General features: G+C 37.8%; 1 protein-coding gene across 3 annotated transcripts in view; it reads right to left on the reverse strand.

The window, feature by feature from the left end:
* Positions 1 to 23,312, reverse strand: part of DCC (DCC netrin 1 receptor) — a 1,178,115-nt gene that overhangs the window by 646,706 nt on the left and 508,097 nt on the right. The window contains exon 1 of one of the 3 annotated variants that reach the window (XM_047697660.1): positions 1,080 to 1,100. The exons of the other annotated variants lie outside the window; for them this stretch is intronic. The gene's annotated coding sequence lies outside the window, so the exon portion shown is untranslated. Of the gene's footprint in view, positions 1 to 1,079; positions 1,101 to 23,312 lie in introns of those variants that run through there. 3 annotated transcript variants of the gene reach the window in all.

The raw sequence follows: 23,312 nt of genomic DNA on the forward strand, positions 1-23,312 counted from the left end.
TATACATTTTTTTAAAGATTTTATTTATTTATTTGACAGAGAGAGATCACAAGCAGATGGAGAGGCAGGCAGAGAGAGAGAGAGAGGGAAGCAGGCTCCCCGCTGAGCAGAGAGCCCGATGCGGGACTCGATCCCAGGACCCCGAGACCATGACCTGAGCCGAAGGCAGCGGCTCAACCCACTGAGCCACCCAGGTGCCCCCTGACTATACATTTTTAAAAGTGAGAGAATTATTTTTCTTTTTTCTAAAAGAAGCGTATCTTAAATATGCAAGAGGAAATCACTAAAGATTCTCATGCTCTATTTAGTGTATTATATTCAATTGCAAACAACTCTTCAAGAACATATTGATTTCATGAAGAGATGTCTCCCTCAACAGGCTTTGACCATAACTTTATTTTCATTCTCTACTCTGCAGATAAAATTCTTATTATAAAACCTGAGATTGGTTTGTAATCAATAATAATGAATAATTTTACAGAATTCAGGCTTAGGCTTTCCATCAAGCTTAAATCTCATTATGCATGGCTAATGAATGATCACAACATTCATGAAAGTCGATTATGAATGTGGCTGATATTTGTTGGGCCTACTTGTAAATCTTACTTAATTCTAAGCAAGCAAATCATCGAAATAACAAAAAAGGAAGCTTGTAAAGTTGTGTGATATTTTGTTTTCTATTATGTCATTGTCATCATCCTTTCCCTGCTTTGTCTAAATTCTCCTGTTGACCTGGCCGTGAACCCCTTCCATCACTGCTCATATCAACTCATGGAGATTTACAAATTATTTGCTCATTCACTCAACCAGTTAGTCAATGTGATGATTAATTTTATATATGAACCTGGCTGGGTTTCAGGGTACTAGTGTATCTGGTTAAAAGATACTCTGGGTTCATCTCTGAGGATGTTTCTGGATGAGCTCACATTTGAGTCAGTAGACTGAATAAAACAGATTGCCCTCCCCAGTGTGAGCAGGCCTCATCTAACCCACTGATGGTCTAGGCAGAACAAAAAGGTGGAGTTTTTGATTCATCAATTTCCTGATGCCTTTGAAACGAGACTCAGATTGGAACTGACACGAGCTGCTCTACTGGTTCTCAGACTTTTGGACTCAAACTGAACACACACCATTTGTTCTCCTAGGTCTTTGGCTTGCCAAGTGCAGGTCCTTAGACTTCTCAGCCTTCTTAATCACATGAACCAATTCCTCACAATAAACAAACAAATAGTTGACCCTTGAAGAACATGGGGTTAGGGACACCAACACTCTGTATAATCAAAAATTCATGAATAACTTTGGACTCCTTCAAAACGTGACTACTAATAGCCTATTGTTGACCAAAAGCCTTACCAATAACATAAACAGGTAAGTAACACATATTTTATATGTCATATGTATTTTTTTAAAAGATTCTATTTATTTATTTGACAGAGATCACAAGCAGGCAGAGAAGCAGGTAGAGAGAGAGAGAGAGAGAGAGAAGCAGGCTTCCCACTGAGCAGAGAGCCTGATGTGGGGCTCGATCCCAGGACCCTGAGATCATGACCTGAGCTGAAGGCAGAGGCTTTAACCCACTGAACCATCCAGGCACCCCTATATGTCATATGTATTATATAGTATAGTCTTATAATAAAGGAAGCTTTAGAAGAGAAAATGTTATTAAGAAAATACTGGTTCTGTTTCTCTGGAAAACTTGCACTGATATAATTTGTCAACATTCACTGGACACCTAATGTGTGACAGGCATCATCTTCATTGTCTAAGGCATACAATGGCAAAATTAACAACTAATACTAGCTTCTTTCCTTAAACAACTCACAGTCTGGTTGGAAAAGCAAATACACAAGAACAATACTATAACACACTACATTGTGGGAGCAGAGATAAAATCATTCCTAGTGATGTCTGTTGGAAAAAGAATAATAAGCAAAGAGCCCCAGAAATGGTGGAATATGAACTGGGTCTTGAATAACAAATGGGTTTTCAATAGGTACCACAGACCCAAAAGGACATTTTTTTTAAGATTTTATTTATTTATTTGACAGACAGAGATCACAAGTAGGCAGAGAGGCAGGCAGAGATAGAGAGGAGGAAGCAGACTCACCACCGAGCAGAGAGCCCAACATGGGGCTCAACCCGAGGACCCTGGGATCATGACCTGAGCCGAAGGCAGAGGCTATAATCCACTGAGACACACAGGCGCCCCACCAAAAGGACATTTTCGATAGAAGAACAATGTTGGGAAACAAAACAAAACAAACAGTGGTTAATCTGAAGACTAAAACATTTTTTAGATATGGTAAATAATTCAGTAAATAATGGAAAAACACTAAGGCATCTCTATAACTATTTTTTTCTACCATATACGAGAGACTGGTATTAAAGAGAGCTTCTTCGATTTTATGATAGGTCATGTGTATTTGACTACAGAAGTACTATAACCTCCATGAGGGCAGAATCAGTAGCTCCTATGTCTTAGTATTACTCCCCTGGTACACATAGTACTCAATGAACATTGACTAATCTCCATATTAATGAACAAAAAGTTATTGATATATTTGTGTACTATATTAACATGTTATATCACATGACATGACAAATTACACTATTTTATATTTATGTTAATGTACAATTACTATTTGGAAATTCAGAGGAGAAAAATGAGATTCACATTCATCATATTTCATAAGCAAAACATGACAAAGCCCCAATAACAGCAAATAAGCAGAAAAACTCAGCAAGGGATTATCTTATGTTTCAAAGATTATTGAAATAAGAATCTATTGGGTTATGATTGTTTCAAACTTACAATTGAGCATATTATCCAAAGGATTAAATTACTTTCTACTAGTCAATCTATTAATGCAAATGCTTATTCTTGTTAGTACCAGCAGCACTGAGTTCATATTAGACACTATATTAGGTATAGTAATATATAAGGTAGCCTTTACTTATAAAGGCCTTATAAGTATAAGGCTATAAACGGCCTTACTGAAGTTTCATGCCAATATGTTTTACTCTCTGTTTGGTAGGACCATCCTCCTCTCAGTAAAAAATGATTGGGTATTTTTCCCCTGTCAAAAATATGTAGCTGAGTCATATATTTAGAACTTGCAGATATAGACCAAAGAAAGAAGAAACCAAAATGGAATAAGTTTTCAATTCAAGTAGGCAGCATCAATAGTGTTAGCTCATTAACTTTATTTCAGTACATAACTGATTAAAATTAATTTGATAATAGTTAAGATTCACATCAAATATATTAAAATGATTCCTTTTTTTCTCTCATAATTTAATATCTTTGTTTTTCCTCCCCACCAAATCCATCAGTACATGAGAATTAAGAAAACCCAGCAAAAATAATAATTTAGATTAAAGACTTCTGGTAAACTTATGCAATTTTCATTTTGATTTAGAAGTACCTACTGGGAGAAAATTGGAACTGATGAAATGACTTTGCATGCTGGGCATCTGCACAATGAAAATGCAAAGCCAGAGTATTTCAGCTTAACTACCGAACTTGTGTGATTTTCTACTTTTTGTACTGAGACCCTGAGCAAATAAAAACTTTTTAAAGAATTACCAAACATTTTGGTAGTTTGGTCCAGAGTCACCAAATATATCTGATACAACGAGTTATTCAAAAGAAGAACAAAAATGGATGCTTGACACCTACATTCATAGTTTAGGATGTGTCTCAGACTCACCCGAATTAAAGTCTACTACAAGCACATGAAATACTCATTTATTCAGACTTATCTGTTTTGAACTTACTCTCCAGCAATCCCTTGGTTGTAAGAGAATTTCAGTAAATGAGAGAATGGTAAATCACCCTTCCTGAAAATCTTTCTGTCATGGACTTATTCTCCTGGTCCCAAATATATCATAGGTCACTTGGCTGAGGAGAAAGGTGAAAAAAGGGAGCAAGCCTGAGCAGTCACAGACATGTTTTCCCCCTGGTTCTAAGTGGGACAGAAGTGGGGTACAGGTGTGTATGGTAGGAAACAAAATATTCCTCCAGAATAGCTTTAAGCCCCAGGTAGCAGCATATTTGAACAGTTTTTATAGAATCAGCGACCATATTTCTTCTAAGTGTGTTTATTGATCTTGCCAGATCTTATGAACTATGAATGTAAATGAGCATTAAAGTACTAAATAGTTCTTTAAGAAACAAAACAAAACAGAAAACATGGTTCTTTAATGGAGCATGAGCTTTGAAGAGCCCCGAGCACGGAGGAGACTAGCGAAAGATTAGACTGGAGATGTAGACCGGGGTAGATAATTCAGATGCCTTACACCATCGCAGGAAGTTTGGACTTCATTTCAACTACATTGAGAAATGATTAAGAGATTTTGAGCAAGGAAAATACATGATTGGATTTACATTTTTTTAAGATCATTCTGGCTGCTGTGCGGAGAATATTTGTGGGGTGTGGGATGTTTGTGAAAACAAGGACAAAACAGGAATCTTAGAATAGTAGTCTACGTGAAAGAAAGTATGGCTCGTGTTGGGAAGGGCAGAGTCCAGTATGCAGTCTCTAGATGCTACCCAGCTGTATAAGAATGGTCCTAGGACCTTGAACACTTCCTTACCAAGAGATGAGGAGCCCGGACAGCTTGTACTGAGTTTACAGCCTAGAGTGAGAATAGTTTTCCCTGTTTCAGGCTCAAGGAGTGTTCCATTGTTCTGTGGAAGTGTGTATGTCAGTGGCGTTCAGATACACTTGTAGCTTTGTGTATTTAAGACTCCACAGAGGAGGGGCGCCTGGGTGGCTCAGTGGGTTGGGCCGCTGCCTTCGGCTCAGGTCATGATCCCAGGTCCTGGGTTCGAGCCCCACGTCGGGCTTTCTGCCCAGCGGGGAGCCTGCTTCTCCCCTCTCTCTCTCTGCCTGCTTCTCTGCCTACTTGTGATCTCTGTCTGTCAAATAAATAGATAAAATCTTAAAAAAAAAAAAAAAAAAAAGACTCCACAGAGGAGGGAGTAGGGTCCTTCTGCTGCTCTGCAGAAGGGACGTGAGCAGGCCAACTGTCCTGCGTCGGCTGCCAAGGGGCCCCACAAGCTGTGGCATCTGACACCTGCTACTTGGCTGACCTTAGTCTGTCTCTTCTCCATTCGAGCAAAGCATCATTCTAACCAGCGCTTGACCGTATTGTGTTTTCCTTGGCAACTCTGGTACCAAGATGCAGTGGGCAGAAGTGTGTGGGGGTCCTCCATGGGGACTGATAACCGATGCACAGTGTTCTGTTCCAGAGCTTGGACAAAGGAGGTAACAGTGAAACTGAGAAAGAGAGAGAACAGGTATACTTTGAGGCATAATTAAAAGGACCTGTAGACGGCTGAATGTGGTTTGTGAAGGAAAGGGATAAGTCAAGGATGAACCCAGGTTTCATAAAATATTTAGGTTGTGACATAAGGGATTGTGCTTGGGTTAAACTGGGATCAAATGTGGTGGTTTGGAAGAAAGTAAAAACCACCACAAAGAGACACTTGAGTACGAGATGTGGTACTAAACACTGAGCGGAGTCAGAGGTCAGCTAAGTTATCGGATCCAAATCTTGTAATCTCAAAAATGGAAGGACTAGAAAATGTGATCATCAAAGCTTTTTGCATATATAAAATTACATAACCCTGTGATTCTATGTCGAAACAAACTAATATGTGGCCAGACCTTATATTCATCCACCAACATTTAGCCAAATTAATCTAATAAACACACTAGACACTGTTTAATCATTGGTGATATTGAGGCAAAATAAAAAATTCCTCGTCGCTGCCCTAATAAAGTTGCTAATCTAGTAGAAGATGAAGTTACTTATTAGGCATTTATCATGAATATTCATAACAGAGGGCCTAAACATAAGCTTGGAGATTTATGGTTGAGAAAAGCCAATAAAATCTGCCCAAAGTTGCAAAAAGTGACAAACTCAAGTTAATTTGAATTACTCTTTGTTTTCATCTGTTGATAATCACAAGTAAACTATCTTATAACTTATTGAGGCTTTTTGTTAATTTAGAGTCACTTACCCTAATTTATTTTGACTCTGTAGATAAAACTCTGGTTCTTAATGGCTCTCTAAAATATTATTATTTTAAAATCATATAGATTTCAATGGAGAGAAGATCAAAAGTATACATTTAAACAGCTTGATTTATTCTAGATTTTGCCAAGTTCTTTCAATTCACTTTGAATTTTACTTTCTTTCAAGTAAATTTTTTTTTAATGTATTTTATTCTTTTGGCCTCAGCATTTGAGAACTTGTGATAGTCTTCAGGGTGATTTACAGATTCTTCTACATCAGACTGGTGTCTGAGACACATATTGGCATTTTACTGTAATTTCCATTTGTCCTTTCCAGAAATATCCTATTGAACTGGTTCTTAGATCTAGAGTCATCTAGTAAGATGCCATGAAGTCCATCAATCTGATGAATGATGGGTGACGTAAATTTTTAAGGCAATGTCTCATCTGTAAATTTACCAAGAACTAACCTGATTTAGCTTAAATTTGGGGATCTCAGAACATGGTATTATTTCCCAAAATTCTAATCAGATATGCACCACAGGGAATATATTTTTATTGGGTTTAAGAGATCATTCACTCCCTGTCTTTATGTCCTTTAATTCTCCTTTAACAACCATATATCCTCTTTTAACTGGTCATTCCAGTGAGCTCCTAAACATGACTTGGTACTTTCCCATCTATCTCTTTAATTTTGTCACCTTCTGCTCTCCATCACCTGCCTGATTTCTTTACTGTTTCACACACATCATGACAACTGAGCCTTGACTCATTTGTTTATTGTTGTATCCTCAGTGTCTGATACTAAGTAGGTGCTCAATAAATATTTGTTGAATGTTCAAGTAAAGTATATGAATCCAACTCAACTTTCTAGATCCAAAATAAACCTATTTTTCCCTTTTCTTCTCTGGTATCTCATTGAATTTATTTTCAGGGGCACTCATTGGTAATTATCAAGTGTTCACTGGTATTGTTATATTTTCATGCATCCCTGCTTATTATATCCAATTAAATTTTAGATTGCTCAAGTATCCATATATTGCTCTATTTTTTTGTGAACATTCATGGTACAGTGTCCTATATACTGAAGACATTGAATAGTACCCTTAAGTTTGATCACATTGAGGAATGATTATTTTTGTTTTTGCCCATTTAGGTGAAGAACCATCAGTTAAGGAAATTCTAAAATAGTTGGCTTTAGTTGATTTATTTCATCTTAAAGTTTTGATGACTGGTCCTTTCCATTGCTCTGTATTTCAGTGGTGACTTCAATTTATGGGAAAGTCTCATTATTATAGTGTAGAACTTATAACTTTTAATAATTTAGATGCTAAAGAATTAGATTATGTATCTATTTAGATTATTTATTATCTATTTATCAAATTTTAAGGAACTGGGTTATCTTTGAAACAGCTACCAAAAAAAGGTTTTATAAGCAAATTAATTGTGGAAACAAGATTTATACGTTTTTATAAGTGACCACTCCTGATTCTGAAATGTAGGACTTGGTTATGCATTTTCCAACCCATTTATCAATCCCTGCTTTACACTGATGGCTTTGATGTTGATGTCTACATATCCTTCCACAATTCTATAAGTTTCTCAAAAATAAGACTAAGGCTTCAGTTCTTTGTATTCTCTTCTGTCTGGCACAGTGCCTTTTTAGCATGGGATCAATGGCTATTGGTCAATTGATTATTGAAAGTCTGATCTTTCGTCTTACTTCTATAGTCTTTCTATCCTCCAATAATTATCTATCATCATTCCCAGAATTTTTAAGTGGTTTCAGGAAAGGAAGTATGAAGATAAATAAATCTAGACTCATCATTTAAATTTGGAAGAGGCATTAGAGCACATTCAAATCAATCATTTTGTTCTATGGAAAAAATATGTGAATATACAGAATTATTCAAAATTAATATTTTTATTCAAAAAAGAAAAATTGAGTATATAAAATTAATATTTTTCCCCATTCCTGATTCTTTTTTCCAATTTTTATCTATTAGAGATTCTCTATAGCTGAGTACATATTTATCTGATATATTGACATTTGTGTATATGTGTATTTACGTACATGCTTAATAAATTGCATATATGGGGACGCCTGGGTGGCTCAGTTGGTTAAGGAGCTGCCTTCGGCTCAGGTCATGATCCCAGCGTCCTGGGATTGAGTCCCACATCGGGCTCCTTGATTGTCAGGGAACCTGCTTCTCCCTCTGCCTCTGCCTGACATTCTGTCTGCCTGTGCTCGCTCTTGCTCTCTGACAAATAAATAAATAAAATCTAAAAAAAATAAATAAATAAAAATAAATTGCATATATGTTTGTGTATGTGTGTGTCTACATAGACATGTGTGTGTCTGTATAGACATGTGTGTATGTTACATAGACACAGATACAGATATAGAGAGGTATGTGTATGTTTATATACTTACTACACACAACTATAGTCAAATGCACACATATATCCCTCTATATTACATGGGAGTTTATATATACATATGCACACTTACTTCACATATATTCCTGCAAAAATATAAGTTAATCATTGAAACGAGCAGAGAATTAGTTGGTCAAAGTAATCATATTATGATAGCACATTGTGCTTAGTTGTTAGAAATCAGTTCTCTCTTAGATAACTGAAATGACTAGCAGTATTTCGCCATTAATATAAATGTATGTTTGCCCTTTAAAAAACATAACACTTTGTATACGTGTTCCTTCCCACTAACTTTTCAAGTTATCTGAACTAAAACCTAAAAAAATAAACTGATTCCAATTCTATTGTTCAGAGAAATGGCAATAGTCTTATAAGTCAGAAACTTGTCCATAATACAGATTTTTTAATATCATTCAGACTCCATGAGAGAAGACGCCTTATTATTCACACCAAGCTGAACTGCTAATTTTCAGAGACAAATGCACCTGTGGAAAAAGAAATCATATCTTTAAATTGTATTATCCACTGACAAGACCACATACTGTTTCATCCTTGTTGTTAATGCAGAAATCAGAGGGTGTAAATCTCTTCATCTTCCTGTCAGCACTTCTGGCCAGGGTGTTAATGGCCTGCAGCCAGGAAGTTGTATAGGCTTCCAGCCAATCAGCAATGAAACCATTTAATCGGCTTTTCAAACAGGAAGCACAAGTTGGGGAGGTGGGGGAGCTCAATGCTAATGCATTTAGATGAAAACATATTTTAAATCTGCAATTAAAACCAGGGACATCTTCATCCTTTCTGATATAAGTGGGTAGAAAATGTTTCATTTATTAAGTGAAAGCTAATTTTACTGATTGAAAATACATTATCAGCATCTTAACGGATTTCTTTTCAAAGGCTAAACCCCATCTTTCCCTGCCAAGATGAAAGGAGTCCCTGTCTTCAGAGAGAAGCATCAGAAAGGTCTCCTGCTTGGAAAAACCAACACATCTAAGGGCAGATGGTTTGGTCTGGTCCAGAGGCTGTAAACTGTCTAATTCTGAGATAAATTGGATTGAACAGTCACGACTACATTAATAATGGCCAGTAACAGTTGGAGGAGCTATACAATGAGGTTTTGGAAATGCATCTTTTGACATTGTTGGAGGAAAAAAAAAATCAGGAAATTGAGACAAACAATTACTTAACCTATATTGGGAGAGACATTCTCTGGTTTCCATAAGGATTTTATTATAAAAACATTGGAGATTATATGTTTTAAGCAAGTTAAACATTTGTTAATGATGAGAAAGGAAATAATCACTGTGGACAAGATCTAAAAACATAAGTTTATACAGTTACTGTCTTTAAGTCTTAACTGTACAGTATCAAACTCTGAACTTTCCTTTGCCTTTTGATGGAACTATCTTTGTAGTTAAAATGATACAGGTTGAAAAAACACAACCTAAAGCCTTAAGCAGCGCAAAAGGTAGAAAATAACATGGTTGACTCTCCACTTCCACAAATATATATTAATGCTAACTTTAAAATGCAAGGGGGGAAGGTAGTACAAGGGTAGGTGAGCCTGCACTGATTAGGCCTGAAAGTCACAGAGCAAGCGCGGGATTTAGATAAAAGCACAGAGAACCTACAAAGTCTTCACTGAATTTTAAACTGGGAGCCAGTTTGGCAATAACCTGCTGCAAACTGCTATCTGACTACCAATCTTGCTTTTCTTTCATTTAACATGGGCATGGCCTCACACACATTTATTATGGCTACTCCAGTCTCCTCCTGCCCGGATTGCACTAGAATAGTCTAGGAGGACATCCTGCAGCAAATCATCTCTAGTGGGGGTCAGCAAACTATAGCCTGCAGGCCAAATCTGGTTCGCCATCTGTTTTTGTAAAGCTCTCAAGTTAAGAATGACTGAATAAAATAGAAAAGGAATATTTTATGACATGTGAAAATTACATGGAATTCAAATACCCATAAAACAAAGTTTCCATAACACAAAGTTTAATTGGAAGACAGCCATGGCCATTTGTCCATTTATTGTTTATGACTGCTCTCAAGCTACAGTGGCAGAGTTGAGTCGTTGTAGCAGAGACTAGATGGCTTAAAAATCCAGAAATATTCACTATTTGGTCCTTTAGGGAAAAAAAAGTTTGATTCCTGCCTATGGAAATGTTGGCTCATGTACAGTTGGTCAATATGGATGGGAGGATAGTCTACCGATCTGGCACAGTTAATGTGTGTGATTGATTACACAAAGATGATCGTGTGATACCTTAACATTCCATGTAGACACAGCCCCAGAGGGCACATGCTGATTTAAATGCAGGTTTTATGAAGACAATAAAAGAGGTAAAAGGAAAAAGAAGCAAACCTTTGTGAAACAGCTTTCTTGCACTTTCTTTTAGGCCCAAATTGATCTCTACAGCTACTCAGCTGGTAACAAGTAATACAGTATTTGTTATGTTAGGGATTGTAGAACTTCGCAGAACCTGGTATTAGAGAAGTTTAAGCAAGGAAGCCCTTATCAGGACCCTTCCCTCCAAATTTCAATCAATGTAATTTAGCAGCTTTTTCTCCTAAAGCTTCTGTGTGACATAAATGCAAGACAGGATTATAAAGTGATGAGTCTGTGTCTGAGTAATGGCTAAAATAGTTCTGCTTCTACAAGTTATTATACTTCCACTCCTATGTATCCAAGATTTTTAAGACTACATCTTTTTGAAGGGCATTCAGATGTTCCAGTACATTAATTTATGTATTCAAACAGTGTTCACTGAACATCTACTAGGTGCTAGATATTGCTTCAGGCCCCAAGGAAAGTGTAATAAATAAGGAGATAAAAATGTCCTACCCAAGTAAAAACTATGTATTATAAAGGAAATCAGATAATAAGTAAACAAGTAAAAACTAAGTATAAGAGAAGATGAAGACTATCATGGGACAAAATAAATCAGGAAAGGAAGTAAAGTGAGTAGAAGCTGGGAGCTTTGGTGATTTGATAGGGAGTTCAGCTAAGGCCTGAGAAAGGTCTCAAAGAGGTGAGGGAATAGGCCACGAGGTTTTGTGGGAGAAAATACAGCAAGCCAGGGCCTTGAGGTGGAACACTTAGGAGACTGCACATGAATGGTCCTATAGAGGATGCAACACTGAGCCGGCCCCAAAACCTATTCTAAAGGTTTTCAGTCAAGGAAGAGGGAAAAGTCAAAACCAACATTTCTAATCCAAGGGAGAAAGTGTGTTGTGTCATGTGAGAGAGATACAGTTAGTAAAGTGCCAGAGAAGAGAGCGATTCTTTCAGGCTCAGGAAATACATAGGGTTTTGTGACAGGTGGATGGCACTGCCCGAGACGATGGCAATGAGGCGGGGAAGAAGGCAACATGGGGGAGGCACGTAATCAGAAAATGCTGTGCAACACCACAACCACTGAGTGGTATGAGTCTGGTGGGTACACTGAAATGAAGAGAATGAGAGAGAAACATTAGGGAACAGAATGGACAACCAAAGAGAGGAGGGAGGAAGGCAGAGGGAGCTAGTGGAACCAGGGGTGCTAGGGAGGAAAGTGAGTTTAATCTAATAGGCACCTAGCACAAATGCATATTCCGTGGCTGTAAATATGGGGTAAAATACTCAGGAAATGGAATACTGAAGATTATGACTAACTCAGCTTTTACATGTTAAATTGGTGCATATGTTGGGGTGACAGGGCATGAGAAAAGAGATTCATAAGTAACTATAAAACAATATTTTCATCTAAATTTTTCAATAATCACATAATTTTCACTGACCTTACCTTGGAAAACCCCATTATATGTCATACTTGACTGAAAAAGAACCAACACTTGCCTGAAATTTTAGTTTTGGCTAGAAACAAATATACACACAACTACACACACACACACACACACACACACACACACACACACACACACACACACAGTCTGTTCTTCTTAGACCAGTGGATCTTACCTGAGGGTGATTTTGCTTCCTGAGGGGACACTGGCAATATCTGCAGACATCTCCCCACTTTGTTTCCAGTTGTGACACATAGTGGGTGGAAGCCAAGGATGCTACTACATCCCCTACCTTATACAAGGCAGCCCCTCCACAACAATTCTGGGGGCAGAATTATCTGGCCCCATAGTCAGTGGAATTGAAGTTGATCTAGACCAATCCACATCAAGGCAATAGTTTCAAGAGTATATTTACCAGATAAAACACAGCACATTCGGTTAACTTTGAGCTGCAAATAAACAATGAGCGTTTAGTGTAAGTCTGTTCCATGCAGTATTTTGGGTGTTCTTATAGGAAAATATTATTGTCTATCTGAAATTAAAATTTAACAGCATCCTGGGTTGTAGTTTTTGTTTTGTTTTGTTTTATCTGGCAATGCTGCTCTAGGGAGCTAGAGAGTCTGATGCAGGAGACAACAAACTGGCAGGTCAGTATTTTAGAGACCAGTTCAAAAGCAAAAGGAGGAGGCAGTTACAAAGCGGGGGGCATGGAAGGCCAGAATGTCTATGGTAACTGCTGAGAATCACGTATGTGATCTCCCTAAATTCCTGTTTTGAAGACTACTGGAGGCTGGCTCTCCAAAGTCACCCCAGACTACTGAATCAGAATCTGCATTTAAAAAGATCCCCAAGGGATTCATAAACACATTAAAATTTGAGGAGCACTGATCCAGACCATTCTTTCTATTAACCATTAAAATGCAGAATTAACCCTAGCGGATTAAAGGCCTGTAATGCGGAAATTGCCACCATAAAGCTCAGTTCTACAGTTTGGCAAAATGCCTCTAAGTGTTTTTATACACCAACAATAAATAAATAAATAAATAAATAAATAAATAAATAAATAAATAAATAATAAAATGTTCTTTATAAACTCTGATATCTCATCTAAATACAGGGCTTTCCTAATAATATACTGTTCAATAATGCAGTCATCAAGTGAAAAAAATATATATGTTTTTGTATGCCAAATTTGTTAAAAACTAATTATGATACAAATCCTCAGAATAAAAAATAGTACTAATAACCTTAGTAAATTAGTTAACACAATTCTAAATAACATTTAACATGGAGAAAAGGACTGTAGTGCCAAAATCCATCTGAGACAAGCTACAGGAATATCAGATCAATAAACTATAGATCGCTAGGTTCATCAGGACACACACCAAGTAAGTGGCAAGCAATGTAACAAAGGATGGAAAGACTTTCTTTTCATTTTAATCTGTGGTCCATCTCACCCACAGGGTCTAAAATATTTCAAATAAGCCATTATGGGCTATGATTTCCTCATCCCAGGGCAGGTGTTCCAATAGAGCCAACTGATGAAAATGAGAGATTTCCCTCGCTTTCAGCTTCAATTTGGAGAAGAAAGTCTTCGGAAGGCTCCACAGTCATTTCTGACAAAGCTTGGCTGTTTCTCCTTGAAAAACTGATAGCAATGGCAAGAGAACCAGAAGCCTGAAAAATACAGAAGCCTCCCAAGGATTTTAAGGGCTGAGCACCACACCTCTTGTTAGGAGCGCCTTCCTACCAATTCCACATAAATCAGGGGTGGCCTTCGGCACCAGTAACAACATGAATATTTTATACTATAGCTTCCCTGACTGCGAGTTTAGTTTTTATCCACAGCTGAGATGATACTAGAGACTGCAATTCTCTTTGATTCCCTACTATTATATTTTCTGCATGTGTTTCTTGGTGCTTTATGAGTGCATAGAGAACATTATATTCAATGTTTGCATTTCACATCTCTGTCTGTCAGAGGAAGACGGGCGGATTGTAATGCCACCGCATTTTCTTTAGTAAAAACTAAAACAAGTTATATTCAGTGCTGTTTGGATGGCTAGCTTGAAGTCATGAGTTGCAGAGAATTTTTAAATGTATTGGGGGACATTTTCATTGGTTCTAGCAAAGAATAACAGCAAGCAGCTTCCCCTCTGCCCCCAGGAAAAAAGTTTCAGAATCCAAACCAAAACTTTTTGTTTTTGTTGCTTAGAATGAAATGTATGTGTGGCAACCACAGGAACCCATAAGGAAAAGATAATATAGGTAGGATAGTGGACCAGATGAAAAATTAAACCTGAAAATTTTTCACCAAAAGAAACTCATCCTCTCCTAAGCACAGTCAGTTCGGTATAAAGAATGACAACAAACTAAAAAGGGATTATAAATTTAAAAACGATTTTACTTTTGTATTTAAATATCTATATACTATGCCAATATTGACGTTGGTCAATTTTGATTATAAGGAAGTTTCTGTGAACAATTATTTTTCAGTGCTAGGAGTTAGCTTTTCTGAAAATCATCTTAAGTAATTTAAGTGGTCCTTCATGATTATTTTAAACCATGAAGACAGTTCTTATTTGCCTATGATTAATAGTAATTGGCTTATAAGATAGGAAGATACAATTTGGTTCATCTCTTTGAAGACTGCTAATTCTTAATAGCGATTTGGGTTTTATTCTCTGAGATTATATTTGAATCCTGATCCACTGGGAAAATTATAACCAGTTTAATTAAGTTTATGACATGTGTTTTAATCCCAGAGATATCTACCAGAGATAACTATAAGGACCTCGTCTCCATCGCTCAACCAATGAAATATGAGTTTTTGTCTGATACAGAAAGAAAACACAAGTAGTATACTCATTGGTTCTAATCATGGGAACAAAAAGGAAAAAAAAAAACCTGGATGAGAGAGAAGAAAATAAAACAAAGTAGTCTTAGATCAAATCCCTATAATGAACCTTCCTTTCCAAAATCTGCATGGAAAAATGTTTCAACTCACCAGCTTGATTTCAACTGATTTGAGCTGAGGGACAACCACCCCATAGCAGATACTCATATTCTACTCACGGAAAACTGTCCCTTCCCTTCCTCCTCCAAACATTTATCACTCACGTCAATACCATCCATCTGGCAAGCACAAATTTACTTACCACCTACTATGTTCTTAACTTTGACTGTCATATACCCACAAGGAAGCAACGCAATGTAAAAAGAACAAGACATGCCACATGAGCCCTATCCCACGCACTGACTGGTCTAGTACCCCTTGGTAAATCAAAGGACCCTCATACACAAGGTTGACCTTCACTTTGGTAAAACATTCAACAAAATGATAGCCTCTTGCACCCATGAGGTTTAGACACCCATTGAAGGCTATACTTTTGGCAGGGTCAGAGGATTTAAGTGCTAAAGTTTAATTCAGATTGAGTGGGGAAGTAAAGAGATTACCCTAAAATAGTCCAGGCCAAAAAACTCCTCTAGGACAAGATGGTCTACCTGTCTGCTAATTGATCTTTCTGTATTTTCTGCATCGTGGCTCTATTTTCAAGACTAAGATAACCACCAAGCATCCATGTACATCGCTGGGGTTCAACAGCTTTATGTTGAATGAATGAAACGCTTTGTCTCACCCTTCTACTATTGACTGTGCTCTGGAGAGCAAGGCAAATTTAGCAAATGTTAAAGGAGGAAGTCCTAGAGGGAAACTTGACTCTTGAAGGCTTAGAGAATTATCTAATTGCTCCTTTTTATATTAAAATTGTGTGCTTATTTGAGGATGGCTTTGGGTAGGACTTGTGGGAAAATGGAAATATTTCTGTAGGAATTTAGAACTCAGTGTGGCACTGATTCCAATGAAGTATTATTGGAATACTTCACAGTATTAATAGGTTATAAGTAGGCTATCAGTGGGATTGACACAGTTTATCTTAGATAAACTGGAAATTTTTCAAAGGTCTTGTGTATTCTATAAAAGTATACTAGTTTTTTTTTTGTATGTTTTTTTGTTTTGTTTTTGTTTTTGTTTTTGTTTGTTTTTTTATAGTTTGTATTTCTGAAGTGACCAGAGGAGCCCAAACAACTAACAAAGAGTAATGGAGAAGTTTTGTTTTTTTTTTTAAGTGTCATATAATCACTGACACCTGATCAAAGGCCTCTCTCTAGGAGCAATAACCCCTGCAAGAACCATAATATAATCACTAGATCAGCACATTCATATTGTTTTATCTATCTTAGAAATAACTGTCAGTATGACCAAAGTCTGCCTTGGAGGTTTTTACTTTATGACACTTTCTCAGACATGTTCAACTAGACATGACTGATAAGTCAGTTCTATCATGGGCTATAAAAAACAGCAAAGATAGGGATGGACCTCCTGTTCCTTCTGTGAAGTGGGTAAGTATTAGACCAATTACTCAATTAGCTCTCAATAAAGGATCAAACTCTCACACTAACCAGTTCTGTAATCTTGGGGGCAGCCACATCCCCACTATGGGATATTTTTAACATCTCTAAAATGTGAAAATAATACAATTATTGTTCAGACTGTCTTATTGTTTTGCCATGGTGATTAATCAAGATTATACATAGTGATATTCCTTTGAGAAAGGAAAGGGAGATATTCTAAGTGTGGGAAGTTCCTAGCTTTTGAACTTCAGCTTTCCAAAAACCCCTACATATAATACAAGCAAACAAACATTGCTGCCCCATTCCACCATTCCAGGGGCCTCCCCATGGTGACCCGCTCCTCCATTTTTAAATGTCTAGAGCCCTCCTCTGCATGTGGACTTCCCAGAGGTCACATGGGAGGACCCACTTCCTCTACCTTCACTGTCTTCCGTTTCAATTTGAATTCCCCTCTGGGACTGCGCTTTCCAGAAGTGTTTTCCAAATGGCTATTAACCTCCAACTTGACTTCTAAACTGTCTGGTCTCAAGCCTGAGTTAGGTCAGGTTTCAGAGAGATGAGGAACTCAACAGACTTCAAAGGGCCCAAAGAAACTAAAAAAAGGGGCCCAGGACCCCTGGCAGAATTGTATGCCTCTATTAAGTAATAAGTCACCTCATTATAGGTAGGTCTGAGTACCCAGCCACTACCACATACAGATATGCTTCTCTGGTTGTGAGTTCAAAACGAAATCTGCTCATAAACCAAGTACTGCTAGGTTAATGCAAGGATTTCTGCTCTCAATTTTGCCACCATCACTGTTAACAGTAGTACCGCTTTTAAGGGCCCAGAGGCAGGTCTTGGGAGCTGACATTCCTGAATTCTAAATCCTATTCAAGAATTCATTTAAACCTTGAGCAAGTCATATTCCATTCCTCCACCCATGAACTAGGTGTGGTCGCCCTGCTCCCTACAGGGCAATCTTTGGAAAGACCGAAGCTGATTATTTTATGTAGTAACCATCAAGTACTTCTTGAATAGACAACACATTGGTCCTTGCTATCTGGACTACATAGAAAAGAATGATTGTTTTGACTAGAAAATCAGAATGAGATTCCAACAATGTACATATTTGTGAAAACAAGCCAAAGTCAATTTAATTCCCCCTTTCCAGTAAAGTCTTTGGCATGAATTTATATATATTCTTTTAACCAAATAATAAAATGATTTTTCTTCCTTTGAAAAATTCATGGCCAACATTTAGTCTCAAAAAGGAAGTTCTAATTATGAGAAGATTATTATTTTCTCATTTGTACAGATTTGGCTCATTAGAGCCATAATCCTTTTTCCTCAGCCTACAGACTGAAAGTAACGTTTTCCTATGATTCTGAGAGTGAAATTGACTATTTTAACAGAAGTTCAAATCACTGTGACTGGAAGGCCTGACCAATGTGACCCCCTAATAACAGCAGTGACCAGAAAAGAGATCAATTCTCATACTCCATTTGAGGGCCTTCTTACTAATTGTTCATGGAAGTCACTGGGCTTCATCTTGGTGGCCTCATAAAAATATGATTTTAAATTCGAATTATGCTATATAACATCATGGTGTCTAGACAGCCAAATTCAAATGACATTCAGTTTATACTTCTCTAATCTCTCCAAGTACTTCAGTGGGTCATTTATAGAATTGAGTCTTAATGGTTAGAAATTAAATTAGAAAGGAAATATGCATCATGCTTCTACTGCACTAAAATGAAAACTTTTTTTCCTAGTTAAGTGGACCATCTTTCTCTTTTGGATATTTAACAAGAGAAAAGAACTAATTTAATGGAGTGAGCTCATTAATGCTACTCTAGCCCATCCATTAGCTTGTGTCTTTAGAGCAAAGATAGCAAAATGTTACTCAAACATGTCTACAGCCTGAATTTACTAAAAGCACTTCCTCACAGATTCACCCCATTAGGCATTTACTTAGTGTTTGTTTTTAGCAGAGCATCCAATTTTTTTAAGAAGGAATATAAATGATACTATCTTTTTTTACCTTTTCTCCCCCAAATGCATGTGTAATATTGACAGAACAGTTAAATAACAAAATACTGATAATATTAAAAGTTAATTTAAATTAACTTTTAAATTAAAGGAAAGGAAAGGTTAGGAAAGTTAAAAGGCTATGAATCATCTTAAACATGTAGAATGCAAACCACTGACTTACAGCTGACATCCACACTGGTAGCCTGAACCGGAAGAATTGGTAAAGACCAAAATTTCCTTTAATTTATACATAGATTTTTGTATAGCAGCCATTCCTAATCCATAAACCAAGGAACTCTAGACTAAGTGTGGTACGTGCTTTACACATGTAGAAAGGAGTCCATGAATTGATATACATATCATATAGATAGATATAGATAGCATTATCTCAAAGCTATTAATGACTTTTTTAAAGATTTTTATTTATTTATTTGACAGAGAGAAATCACAAGTAGGCAGAGAGGCAGGCAGAGAGAGAGAGGAGGAAGCAGGCTCCCTGCTGAGCAGAAAGCCCGATACGGGGCTCAAACCCAGGACCTGGGATCATGACCTGAGCCGAAGGCAGCGGCCCAACCCACTGAGCCACCCAGGCGCCCCTAATGACTTTTAAAAAAAAATTTTATTTATTTCTGAGAGAGAGAGAGAGAGAGAGAGCACTGAGCTGGGAGGAGAGGGAGAAGTGGGTTCCCCACAAGCAGGGAGCCCAACTTGGTACTTGATTCCAAGACCCAGGGATCATGACCTGAGCCAAAGGCGGACACATAGCCAACTGAGCCATCCAGGTGCCCCTGTTAATATGACTTTTAAAGCACATCCAGAACTACTTTCCAAGAATGCGAAGATACTATTATGACTAATAAAACAAAATTTTATTTAATTTTTTTACTGAATTCATAATAATGGATACTGTCACTTCTTTGCTTTTGCTTTTTAAATTTATGGCTATCAAAAGAATAATTCTATTATTGTAAGTTCCATAAAAATCTTAAAAAGATGACTTTATAAACAGAAGAAATCAAATTTTATATATATGTATATATACATACACACACACACACATATACACAGGCATACAGATAGTTGTTTAAATTAACTGCTTAAAGGGGTGCCTGGTGGCACAGTGGGTTCAGCATCCAACTCTTGGTTTCAGCTCAGGTCATGATCTGAAAGTGCTGGGATGGAGAGCTCAGCACAGAGTCTGCTTGAGATTCTCTCTCTTTCCTTCTGCCCCTCCTGCTAATGCTCTCTCCTCTCTCTAAAATAAAATAAATGAAATCTTTTAAAAATAAATTAATTGGGGTGCCTGGGTGGCTCAGTGGGTTAAAGCCTCTGTCTTTGGCTCAGGTCATGATCCCAGGGTCCTGGGATCGAGCCCCACATCGGGCTCTCTGCTTGGCGGGGAGCCTCCCCCCCTCTCTCTGTCTGCCTCTCTGCCTACTTGTGATCTCTGTCTGTCAAATAAATAAATAAAATCTTTTAAAAATTAATTAATTAAGGGGCGCCTGGGTGGCTCGGTGGGTTGAGCCGCTGCCTTCGGCTCAGGTCATGATCCCAGGTCCTGGGTTCAAGCCCCGCGTCGGGCTTTCTGCTCGGCGGGGAGCCTGCTTCCTTCTCTCTCTGCCTGCCTCTCTGCCTACTTGTGATTTCTCTCTGTCAAATAAATAAATAAAAATCTTAAAAAAAAATAATTAATTAATTAATTAACTACTTAAGGCATCCACCTGGATTTTGTAAAATTGGCTCAAATCTTTTAGACTTCTGTGGTCCTGAGTGATGATAAAGCATCTTAACTCATTGTTAAAGCAAGCCTCCATAAGAATTTAGACCTTAATTCCATCCTCAGTCACCATCTTTATGGCTCTGTGGCCAAACTATACATATGTCGCCCTTGACAATAATACCTTACTGAGGGTTTCTGTATACTTTCTCTAATCACAATAGTATTTCAATGGGGTACAGGGAATTATTCCCATTTTACAAATAACAAAACTGAGGTTTAGAGAGGTTAATCTATAGTATCATAGTTCTTGGTCCGTAGTAACAAAGCCTTGGTATACCTGGAACTAAACCTGCCATTATCAATTCCAATGTCTGTGTAATCTTTGTACCACATCATTGACACATCCTCACCGACAAAGTAAGTTATTGAGCATGTCACTGATTAACACAGCATTTTAAAACTTCATAAAGTCATACACATATATAGGACCTGATTCTGCTTACTATTAGCTCTGGAATGCAGAAATTACAGGGAGGAAATAAATAACAACAAAAAAATCTACTATTTTAGTCTAAGGCTTGATCCTCGTTCAGATCAAATTATTGGAACCACCAGACTTTGTTGGGGATGGTCTGAGTGAAGATGAAAATTTGGGATAAGGAGGAAAGATAAATAGAACCTGGAAGTGGCCCTGGGAGAGAAATCGGGGAGTGGGGAGAGCACTGGCAGCTAGGAGAAAAGAGTTCAGAGCAGAAGGGGATGGCTGTGCTACTTCACAGAGAAGAGCCCCGTGCAGAGTGCAAAGGGAAACGCATGCACAGCCTGGAGCATGACCCTCCCAGGTTTGCCTGATTTCAAGGGGACAGATCACATCCTTGTGTAAACTGCCTCTTCATTCCATTGTCAGCATGAGCTGGGAGGCTGCCTGGACTGCAGGTCGGACCCGGGAAGCCATTTCTGACAGTTTCACTTAAGAAACCCAGGTCATGGCTTTCATTCCTGTGGGGGCCAATTATCTCTGCTCTGACAAACAGAAACACAGCCAGTCCTTGGGAGGCCTCTCAGAAGGCATACCCATTGTTAATGAGTCTGTGGAAACACCTTCGGATAGGAAGACACCAAAGATTTCTTTTCTAGAGTTACACATACCCCCGAACCCTGCTGGTGGCCTTTATGTGATGGGTAACTAATAAACAGCTTTGGTAAAAGCGAGTGTTTTGAGTGTGATTCTGTGTTCTCGAGCTGATACTCGGTTAAAAACTGAAAAGAATTACTGGCTGCTGGCAGCCTGTCTACTATGCATGTGAGTCTAGCAAGTAAATCAACTGCTTTAGATGGAGGATGTCTAGTTAATGATTAAGTCATAGTACTTGACTCTAATTCTACTTGAGTTCAATTTATTTATTTATTTATTTTACTCCAAGAGTAAAACATGGAAAGAGAATTCCGTGAAATCTTAGCAGTGGATTAAGATAGGTTTAGCCTTGATTTTAATTTGTAATAAGGCTAGGAAGTGTTAATCCTCTACCTTCATCTTCCCCATTCTACCCCACAGACACACTCATCCAACCATCATACCGATCACTCCAAGAATTTGAGGGGTATTTCAGAAACGGTCTCAGTTCAATGGATAAAGATTTATGAGCACTGAATAAATGAGCAGTTATAATTTGTCCTCATGATGCAAAACAGGATCAAAAGAAGTCAAATTAGCCTGTATATTTAGAGTATTAACTGTACCTCAATGGGACGTGAAATTAGAGGCACTGAGCACATACAACAGCCTCACGTCTACTTACGAAACCTATTAAAATTCCTTCTGCCACATAGTTTAGTTTTCAGCATTCCTACTTTACAGCTGAGAAATCCAATAAACTGAGGTCAAGGAAGCCTATTTGCCCAAAATTGGAATGCTAATGATTGGTGTATTGGGAACCAAGATCCAAACTCCTTGCTCCTAGGACTTTGAGATTTTACTATGATTTTGACTTTTTATGATTTTTACTATGACTTGACTTTGCTCATTTATAAGAAAAAACCCTAAAGACTGGAATGCTAATGATTGGTGTATTGGGAACCAAGATCCAAACTCCTTGCTCCTAGGACTTTGAGATTTTACTATGACTTTGACTTTTTATGATTTTAACTATGACTTGACTTTGATCATTTATAAGAAAAAACCCTAAAGACTGGGACTCCTGCCCCTGAGTTCATCAGGCAGCCTGCATCTGTGTGTCTCTTGTTTGCTCATAAGCTGCAATATTCAACTATGATCATTTTTGCATGTTGGCCCATTCCTCCCCTGCCTGCTCACAAGACCTGTGGCCTTGGTCCCTCACCCATGGGCAGTGAGAGCCTGGCATATTGGAATATTAAGAGCTCTGATTCTAGGCTTTGGAAATCATGCTATTTGCTACTGTTTCCCGTGTTGATCAGCTAAGTTTCCAAAGGTAAACATGGCCCCAAGGACTAGTGACAGCATCACTCTCACCTTTCCAAACTCTTCTCTACTGTAGATTAAGTTCATTTATTTGGCTTTCCTGCCGAAATCCGAACATCTGGTTTCACTGCTAGTTAGAAACCTGAAGGTGGACTATTTCATAAAATGGTTATAGAATTTACTGCAGTGCAGTATGAAAAGTTTCACAGTACAATATTTGGCATGTGGTATGTAGTTAGAAATTAATGCTGCTTGATTCAGATTTCCAACTATTTTGAGACCGGATGGTCTTAGATGAATTTCTTTCCTCAATCATTCACTTATTTATTTAAAATGCTTAGAGAGGACGGATTCTGTGCTCAGCGCTCTGCTAGGTACTCAGCGTCTGAACTTGACCATCTGCTGCCTGCTCTGCAAAAGTAACATGAGATTCCCAAATTACTAGGTATACTAGCAGGTGGCCTGGTCCTGCTTA

This window comes from Lutra lutra, chromosome 12 (assembly GCF_902655055.1).
Source record: "Lutra lutra chromosome 12, mLutLut1.2, whole genome shotgun sequence".
NCBI lineage: Eukaryota > Metazoa > Chordata > Mammalia > Carnivora > Mustelidae > Lutra > Lutra lutra.